General features: G+C 39.0%; 1 pseudogene; it reads right to left on the reverse strand.

The window, feature by feature from the left end:
• Nucleotides 1-5,026: 5,026 nt before the first annotated feature.
• On the reverse strand, nt 5,027-5,857 carry LOC115029067 (annotated as a pseudogene).
• Nucleotides 5,858-9,351: the final 3,494 nt, after the last annotated feature.

Below are 9,351 nucleotides of genomic sequence, written 5' to 3' on the forward strand. Positions count from 1 at the left end.
TACTTCCCCCTTCCATATATTTCTTGAAAATGACATTTCACCCTTTTGATGGTTGAGTGTGGGACTCTTCACTTTCTTCTGTTTATATGCTATGGTATTTGCCAATTTCTTTCTTTCTTTTTCTTTTTTTTTATTGGATATTTTCTTTTTTTGTTTGTTTGTTTTTTCTCTTTTCTTTTCTTTTCTTTTCTTTTCTTTTCTTTTCTTTTCTTTTCTTTTCTTTTCTTTTCTTTTCTTTTTTTTTTCTGAGACAGGGTTTCTATGTGTAGCCCTGGCTGTCCTGGAACTCACTCTGTAGATCAGGTTGGCTTCAAACTCAGAAATCCCCCTGCCTCTGCCCCCCCAAGTGCTGGGATTAAAGGCATGCACCACTACTGCCCTGAGGATATTTTCTTTATTTACATTTCAAATGTTATCAACCTTCCTGGATAACATTTATCTTCCCTCTTGGAAACACCCTATCACATCCTCTCTCCCCCTGCTTCTATGAGGGTGTTCATCCACCCACCCACCCACTCCCACCTCTCTCCCCCTTGATTCCTCTACACTGGGGCATCTGTCAAGGCTTCATAGGACCAAGGACCTCTCCTGCCATTGATGCATGACAAGGCCATCCTCTGCTACATATGCAGCTGGAGCCATGTGTACTCCTTTGTTGATGGCTTAATCCCTGGGAATTCTGCGGGGTCTGGTTGGTTGTTCTTCCTATGGGGTTGCAAACCCCTTCAACTCCTTTATTCCCTTTTCTAACTCCTTTATTAGGAACCCCATGCTCAGTCCAATGGTTGGCTGCTAACATCCACCTCTGTATTTGTAAGGCTCTGGCAGGGTCTCTCAGGAGACAGCCATATCAGGCTCCTTTTAGCATGCACTTGACATCCACAAGAGTGTCTGGGTTTGGTAACTATATATGGGGTGAATCCCCAGGTGGGACAGTATCTGGGTGGATTTTCCTTTAGTCTCTGCTCTACACTTTATCTCCATATTTGCTCCTGTGAGTATTTTGTTCTCCTTTTTGGACCAAAGTACCCATACTTTGGTCTTACTTCTTACTGAGCTTCATGTGGTCTATGAATTGTACCCTAGGCATTTGGAGCTTTTGGACTAGTACCCACTTATCAGTGAGTTCATACCATGTGTGTCCTTTTACGATTGGGTTTTATCTCACTCAGGATAATTTCTAGTTCTATCCATTTGCCTAAGAATTTCATGAATTCATCATTTATGATAGCTGAGTAGTAATCCATTTTGTAATTGTACCACATTTACTGTATTATCCATTCCTCTGTTAAGGGGCATCTGGGTTCTTTCCAGCTTCTGGCTATTATAAATAAGGCTGCTTTGAACATAGTGGAGAATATGTCCTTATTACAAGTTGGAGCATCTTCTCGATATATGACCAGGAGTGGTATTGCTGGATCTTCTGGTAGTACTATGCCCAATTTTCTGAGGAACCACCAGACTGATTTCCAGAGTGGTTGTACCAGCTTGCAATCCCACCAACAATGGAGGAGTGTTCCTCTTTCTCATCATCCTCGCCAGCATCTGCTGTCACCTGAATTTTTGATNTTAGCNATTCTGACTGGTGTGAGNTGGANTCTCAGGGTTGTTTTGATTTGCATTTCCCTGATGACTAAGGATGTTGAACATTTCTTTAGGTGCTTCTTGGCCATTCGATATTCCTCAGTTGAAAATTCTTTGTTTAGCTCTGTACCCCATTTTTAAATAGGTTTATTTGGTTCTCTCGAGTCTTAACTTCTTGAGTTCTTGTATATATTGCATATTAGTCCTCTGTTGGATGTAGGATTGGTAAAGATCTTTTCCCAATCTTTTGGTTGCCTTTTTGTCTTATTGACAGTGTCCTTTGCCTTACAGAAGCTTTGCAATTTTATGAGGTCCCATTAGTCAATTCTTGATCTTAGAGCACAAGCTGTTGATGTTTGGTTCAGGAATCTTTCCCCTGTGCCCATATGGTGGAGGCTCTTCCTCACTGTCTCCTCTATAAGTTTCAGTGTCTCTGGTTTTATGTGGAGGTCCTTGACCCCTTGGGACTTGAGCTTTGTACAAGGAGATAAGAATGGATCAATTTGCACTCTTTTGCATGCTGACTGCCAGGTGAGCCAGCACCATTTGCTAAAAATGCTGTCTCTTTTCCACTGGATGGTTTTAGCTCCTTTGTCAAAAATCAAGTGACCATATGTGTGTGGGTTTATTTCTGGTTCTTCAGTTCTATTCCATTGATCTACCTGCCTGTCATTGTACCAATACCATATAGTTTTTTTTTTTATCACTATTGCACTGTAATGCAGCTTGAGGTCAGGGATGGTGATTCCCCTAGAAGTTCTTTTATTGTTGAGAATTGTTTCGCTATTCTGGGGTTTTTGTTATTCCAAATGAATTTGCAAATTGCTCTTTCTAACTTTATGAAGAATTAGGTTGGAATTTTGATGAGAATTGCATTGAATCTGTAGATTGCTTTTGGCAAGATGGCCATTTTTACTATATTAATCCTGCCAATCCATGAGCATGGGAGATCTTTCCATCTTCTGAGATCTTCAATTTCTTTCTTCAGAGACTTGAGGTTCTTGTCATACAGATCTCTCACTTGCTTGGTTAGATTACACCAAGGTTTATCCTTTGAATAAATGAAGGCTACTGATTTGTTTGAGTTTTTTTTTTTTTAATTTGGTTTTTTCGAGACAGGGTTTCTCTGTATAGCTCTGACTGTCCTGGAACTCACTTTGTAGACCAGGGTGGCCTCAAACTCAGAAATCCACCTGCCTCTGCCTCCCGAGTGCTGGGATTAAAGGCATGCGCCACCACACCCGGCGTTTGAGTTAATTTTATATCCAGCCACTTTGCTAAAGTTGTTTATTAGCTTTAGGAGTTCTCTGGTGGAATTTTTGGGTCACTTATATATACAGTCATATCATCTGCAAATAGTGATTTGACTTCTTTCCAATTTGTATCCCTTTGACCTCCTATTATTGTCTAATTGCCCTAGCTAGAACTTCAAGTACTGTATTGAATAGATAGGGAGAGAGTAGGCAGCCTTTCCTAATCCCTGATTTTAGTGGGATTGCTTCAAGTTTCTCTCTATTCAGTTTGATGATGGCTACTGGTTTGCTGTATATTGCTTTTACTCTGCTTAGGTATGGGCCTTGAATTCCTGATATTTCCAAGACTTTTAACATGAAGGGATGCTGAATTTTGTCAAGTGATTTTTCAGCATCTAATGATGAAATGATCATGTGTTTTTTTCTTTCAGTTTATGTAGTGGATTACATTGATGGATTTCTGTATCTTGAACCATCCCTGTTATCCCTAGGATGAAGCCTATTTGATCATGGTGAATGATTGTTTTGACGTGTTCTTGGATTTGGTTGGCAAGAATTTTTTTTATCATGAAAATTAGAAACATATTTATTGAGTGCAACTAAATTGAAATAATGACAAAGACAGAAGCAAACTATTCAATAGTTGGGGATAATAACATACTTAGGTGAAGGAAAGAGACAGATGCAAAGCAAGTAATCCATGCAAGCAGTATAAGAATTGTCCAGCCATCCCTTAAACTCATTCTTAGAAACTCTGTCTCCTGCAATGTGCAAATGTTTCTTCAGCAGAAGCATTCTTTGATGGAGGACTCAATCTTACCCAGAATGTGATTACCCAGGAAATTTGAATTTCATGCAGCCCACTGTTTCACTAATTGTTAGCCAAAGGAAAAGAAATATCTCTTTAGAATATCCTTAGTCTTCCCAGGGAAGCAGGTTACAGGGATTAATGAATGGGTGGGGACTGCCAGGGAAGGAGCACAGTGCTCTTACTGGCAGCTACATTGTAGTTGCCAAAAATAAGGAAAGAGTGGAAGACCTGGAGGGGCTGACCCATGACAGCTAAGTGGATGCAGAGAGCACAGTAAGAGCCAGCTTGTCCTCAGGTACACCCTGAGCATCGCCCTCTAGTCATTTGATTCTTTGGCTTTCAAATCCAAAGCTCTCCCACTCATAGTTCATCCGTACCTCACACAGCTCTTTGCAAAGCATGATTGTCCCAGTCTTAGGGTGGCTGACTCCTGTTGAAGTCTTAGGATCTCCAGGAGTCCTCCTAACATAATTTTACAGGCTTCAGAGAAGCAGAATACGATCCTGATCTGACAAGTCAATCTTCATCCCTGCATATTTCTTTCTCTCCTTATGCGGGATATAAACTCTAGCAGGCATACAATGTACAATGTACAATGTTTCCTTGTGGGCTTGCTCCCACTGCTGTCTTTTTACCACATTTGAGATAAACTGTCTTGTGGCATTGGTCAAGTGCTCAGCCACTTTTTAAGACTTGTCAGTTTCTCTCCTGATCTTTTTTATTTACTCTTCTTCATTTTGTAGAGATTCAGGACTCTGAAACTTCTTTAAAGTGCCAAGGCTTCAGATACTTCTGATGCAATCAATCTTCTATTTCTTCCAGGTCATCATCAGTGCATAACAGAGGGACACAATTCTTGAATGCTTTGTTGAAAGTTGTCAGATTTATTCCCCTGAATAAATAATTGTCTATAACTTAATGTAAATGTATTGGCTAAAAATCTTATCAAATCTTTTATAGTCAAAAATTCCATTCAGAATGAGTTTTATCAGCACTCAAAATTACTGTGATGTGCAAAGGTGTTAACAGATAACACCAAAGGTTTTACTCTTGTTTAACAATTTATGAAATGCAAAACTTTACCACATTGACTATATTTATAGGGTTCCTCTGCAGTATGAATTGGCTCTTGACTTCTAAGACTACACACAAAGGTTTTACCACATTGCTTATTTATAGGGTTTTTCTCTAGTATGTGTTCTTTTATGTGTTCAGAGATAACTGTGCTGTGAAAAAGTTTTACCACATTCATTACATTCATAGGGCTTCTCAGCAGTATCTGTGCTTTTATGTATTTGAAGACCACCATATTGTAAAAAGGCTTTATTACATTGATTACACTTGTAAGGTTTCTCTCCAGTATGAATTCTTTCATGAATTAGAAGATGACTATGGAGTGCAAAAGCTTTACAACCTGATTGCATTCATAGGGTTTCTCTGCAGTATGTGTTCTTTTATGTATTCTGAGATGACCTTGTTGTGAAAAGGCTTTATCACATTGATCGAATTTGTATGTTTTTTCTCTAGTATGTGTTCTTTTATGTATTTGGAGGGTATTGTGCCGCCTAAAGGCTTTACCACACTGATTACCTTCATAGGGTTTCTGTGCAGTATGTGTCCTTTTATGTATTTGGAGATTACCTTGACCACATTGGTTCCATTCATCGGGTTTCTCTTCACTATGAATTCTTTTATGCTTTTGAAGGTAACTACGATGTGCAAAGGCCTTACCACACTGATTACATTCATAAGGTTTCTCTCTGGTATGAATTCTTTCATGCCTTTGAAGGTGACTTTGATGTGCAAAGGCTTTATCATGTTGAATACCTTCATGGCTTTTCTCTCCTGTGTGCATTCTATCATGATTCTGAGGATGACTGCGATATGCAAAGACTTTGCCACAGTGAGTATATACAGAAGGTTTTTCTCCAGTATGACTTCTTTCATGCCTTCCATGTCTTCTAGAATGTTGAAAATGTTCACTATTATGGTCTTCCCAATTGTAACCTATAGCAGTGAGGTTCCTGTAGGTTTCCAGCATCACATCCTTGTAGAGCCTCTTCTGGGAAGGACTGAGCAAAGCCCACTCTTCTCCAGTGAAGTTTACATGCACATCATCATAGGTCATTCCATTCATGTCGCGAATTGGGAACTTGCTAGAGCTTCCCTCACAGCACCCAGCAGCAGCGCTTAGAGAAAAACAATCAGAACTTTTTTTCGGTTGGCAAGAATTTTATTGAGTATTTTTGCATCAATGTTCATAAGGGAGATTGGTCTGAAGTTCTCTTTCTCCATTTGGTCTTTGTGGGGTTTAGATATAAGCATAATTGTGGCTTCATAGAATGAGTTGGGTAGTGTACCTCCTGTTTCTGTTTTGTGGAATAGTTAGAAGAGTATTGGTATTAGGTCTTCTCTAAAGGTCTGATAGAATTCTCCACTAAACCCATCTGGTCTTCGGCTTTTTTTTTTTTTTTTTTTTTTTTTTGGTGGAGAGACTATTAATGATTGCTTCTATTTCTTTAGGGTTTATGGGACTGTTTAGATGATTTATCTGATCCTGTTTTAACTTTGGCACCTTGTATGTGTCTAGAAAATTGTCCATTTCATCCAGATTTTCCAATTAAGTTGAGTATAAACTTTTGGAGTAAGATCTGATGAATTTTTGAATTTCCACAGTTTCCATTGCTATGTCTCCCTTTTCAATTCCGATTTTATTAATATGGATGCTACCTCTGTGCCCTTTTATTAGTCTGGCTAAGGGTTTATCTATCTTGTTGGTTTTCTCAAAGAACCAGTTCATGGTTTTGTTGATTCTTTGTATCCTTCCTTTTGTTTCTATTTGGTTGATTTCAACCCTGGGGGTTGATTATTTCCTGCTGTCTAATCCTCGTGGGTGTATTTGCTTCTTTTTGTTCTAGAGCTTACAGGTGTTCTGTCAAGCTGCTAGTGTTAGCTCTCTCCAGGTTCTTTTTTTGAGGCGCTTAGAGCTATGAGTTTTTCTCTTACCACTGCTTTCATTGTGTGCCATACGTTTTGGTATGATGTGTCTTCATTTTCATTAAATTCTAAAAATTTATTTACTTATTTTTTCCATGACCAAGTTATTGAGTAGTTACTGAGTAGAGCATTGTACAGTTTCTATGTGTATGTGTGTTTTCCATTGTTTTTGTTGTAATTTAAGACCAGCCTTAGTCTATGGTGATCTGATAGGGTGCATGGGATTATTTCAGTCTTCTTTTATCTGTTGAGGCCTGTTTTGTGACCAATTATATGGTCAGTTTTGGAGAAGGTACCATGAGGTGCTGAGAATAAACTATATTCTTTTGCTTTAGGATGAAATGTTCTATAAATATCTGTTAGATCCATTTGGTTCATAACTTCTGTTAGTTTCACTGACTCTGTTTAGTTTCTGTTTCCATGATCTGTCCATTGCTGAGAGTGGGGTGTTAAAGTCTCCCACTATTATTGTGTGGGGTGTGATGTGTGCTTTGAGCTTTAGTAAAGTTTCTTTTATGAATGTGGTTGAATATCCCTTTTTGATAACTTTCAGTTGAGAATCAATTTTATTCGATATTAGAATAGCTACTCCAGCTTGTTTCTTGGGACTATTTGCTTGGAAAATTGTATTCCAACCTTTTACTCTGAGGTAGTGTCTGTCTTTATCACTGAGGTGCATTTCCTATATACAGGAAAATGTTGGGTCCTGTTTACATATCCAGTCTTTTAGTCTATGTCTTTTTATTGGGGAATTGATTCCATTGATGTTAAGAGATATTAAGGAAAAGTGATTGTTGCTCCCTGTTATTTTTGTTCTTAGAGATAGCATTATGTTTATATGCCTATCCTCTTTTGAGTTTGTTGAAAAATTACTTTCTTGCTTTTTCTAGGGTGTAGTTTCCCTCCTTGTGTTGGTGTTTTCCATCTATTATCCTTTGTAGGGCTGAATTTGTGGAAAGATATTGTGTAAATTTGGCTTTGTCTTGGGCTATTTTGTTTTCTCTGACTATGGTAATTGAGAGTTTTGCTGGGTATAGTAGTCTGGGTTGGCATTAATGTTCCCTTAGGGTCTGTATGACATCTGCCCAGGATCTTCTAGCTTTCATATTCTCTGGTGAGAATTCTGGTCTAATTCTGATAGGTCTGCTTTTATATGTTATGTGACCATTTTCCCATACTGCTTTAAATATTATTTCTTTGCTTAATGCATTTGGTGTTTTAATTATTATGAGACGGGAGGAATTTCTTTTCTGGTCCCGTCTATTTGGAGTTCTATAGGCTTCTTGTATGTTCATGGGCATCTCTTTCTTTAGTTTAGGGAAGTTTTCTTCTGTAATTTTGTTGCAGATATTTACTGACCCTTTAAGTTGGGAATCTTTGCTCTCTTCTGTAGCTATTATCCTTCTGTTTGGTCCTCTCATGGTGTCCTGGATTTCCTGGATGTTTTGGTTTAGGAGCTTTTTGCATTTTCCATTTTTCTTTGACTCTTGTGTCCTTGTGTCAATTTTTCCTATGGTATCTTCTGCACCTAAGATTCTCTCTTCCATCTTTTGTATTCTGTTGGTGTTGCTTGCCTCTATGACTCCTGATATCTCTCCTAGGTTTTCTAAATCCAGGGTTGTCTCCCTTTGTGATTTCTTTATTGTTTCTATTTCCATTTTTAGATCTTAGATGGTTTTGTTAATTTCCTTTGCCTATTTGATTGTGTTTTTTAAAGGAATTTTTGTGTTTCCTCTTTAAGGGCTTCTAGCTGTTTACTTGTGTTCTTCTGTATTTCTTTAAGGGAGTTTATGACCTTCTTAAAGTCTTCCATCATCGTCATGAGAAGTGACTTTAGATCCATATCTTGCTTTTCTGGTGTGATGGTGTACGCAGGACTTGCTGTGGTTGGAGTATTGGGTTCTGATGATGCCAAGTAACCTTGGCTTTTGCTGCTTCTGTTCTTATTCTTGCCTCCCACCATCTATTATCTCTAGTGCTACCTGCCCTTGCTGTGTCTGACTAGATCCTGTCCTTCCTGCAATCTTGGTTCTGTCAGAACTCCTCAGAGTCCCTCTGTCTCTGTGTCCTTTGATTCCACGATCCTGTAATCCTGAGATTCTGTGTGTGTCAGAGTTCCTGGGAGTTAGGCTGCCTCTGGGATCCTGAGAACCTGGTGTGACCAAGCTCCTGTGATCCTGTGATTATGGGTGTGTTAGTGTGCCTGGGATTTGAGCCTTGTGTTGGGGGGGGGGCTGCAGAGTTTGTGTACAAGGTAAACTGGTGTGGACCAGAAGGAACCCAAGCTACTGGTTGGGCAGGGTCTCAGTTACTCCTGGTGGTGTTGGAACAGATGTTGTATCCTACTCACCCTTGATCCTATGATTCTGGGTGTGCGAGAGTGTCTCGTTGTGGAGCTTCCTCTGGGTGCTGTGGGCGAATATCCTCTTTTTTAAAACCTTTATTTTTTTTTCTGTTTCTGTATTGTCCTTTGAGTGTCCCATCTCTGGTCTTTACTGTACTTTGGGATTTTAGTTGTTCTTATTTTCCTATGACATGAAATGCATCATTAGGTTGTTTGGGGGCCTCTCAGATTTTATGATATATAATTCATATCTATAAACTTCTGACCTGCTTTATGTTTCTTCCTAGCATTGGGTGTTGCTACCATTTCCCATAATAAAGTGGTTGAGATGTAGCAAGGGTCATGGCCACCTGAATGAAGAG

Source organism: Mus caroli, chromosome 13, assembly GCF_900094665.2.
Source record: "Mus caroli chromosome 13, CAROLI_EIJ_v1.1, whole genome shotgun sequence".
Classification (NCBI taxonomy): Eukaryota; Metazoa; Chordata; class Mammalia; order Rodentia; family Muridae; genus Mus; species Mus caroli.